Raw genomic sequence first — 935 nt, 5'->3', positions numbered from 1 at the left:
TGTTTTAAAGGCTAGCTGCCAGATGTCATCAGTAGGTTTCAGAGCTTCTAGGCTTTTTCTTCCTACCCCTAAGCTGCTCAGGTGGACTCTGAACAATACCTGGAGTTGTACAGAGACAGGATCAGACATCAGGAGAGGAAAACCAGACTGTATGGGCACACTGCATGGCTTCCAGGTCCAGTGTTGGCATCCAGTGTTAAACACTGTGTTTCATGTGCTCAGCTCCTGAGGAAAGCAGGCAGTGTCCTTGGTGCTTAGTGAGAGCGCGTAGCCCTCAGTACAAGCAAAAACACAGTGGAAATGTCCCTCAGTGGCACAGACCCCATCCCCATTTGACCATCACCACCAGATGCAACCAGGGTCCCCCAATACAGAGAGAATCCCACCAGGACAGGAGAGGAATAATGAAAAGTTGCTTATTCAGAATGACGCCAGCTTTAAGGGCAACCCCTCAACGCACAGCGCATCTGTGCCCAACACATCATTTAATAGAGTTGTGGAGAGACTACAAGCTATGCAGCGGTCAGCTAGCTGAAGCCTTACAGTGCCACATGGCATTGGTATCATGTGGTGGACGTCGTGCATGTGTTTCACAACCAGCTGCCAGATGCTGAAGCACATCTGGGAGAATGGCAGCAGAATGAGCTCCCCTCTCCTAGGGGAGAGGCTCGCACTCATATCTCCAGGGGTGAAGTGATGCTTGAGCAGCAATGGAACAATACTGCTTTTCCTATTGCACCCTTGGCCCCCGCTGCTGCAGCAGAGGGTGGGGGCAATGGCATTCGTTTTAGTTTTCACAGCCATCAAGAAAAAGAGGATTTCAGAGGGGTTTAAGCAGTTCCCTAAATAGCTCCTTAGAATTAAGAGTTTTCACAGGGGATTATTTCAAGAGGCTGCCTGCAGTGGGAGGATGAGGCTGGCGTGTGCTGGGGGAG

Source organism: Pezoporus flaviventris, unplaced genomic scaffold (assembly GCF_033815535.1).
Source record: "Pezoporus flaviventris isolate CSIRO_AGI_PZ_B2104156 unplaced genomic scaffold, CSIRO_AGI_Pfla_v1 ptg000002l, whole genome shotgun sequence".
NCBI classification, from domain to species: Eukaryota; Metazoa; Chordata; class Aves; order Psittaciformes; family Psittacidae; genus Pezoporus; species Pezoporus flaviventris.
This window is presented reverse-complemented; position numbering follows the sequence as displayed.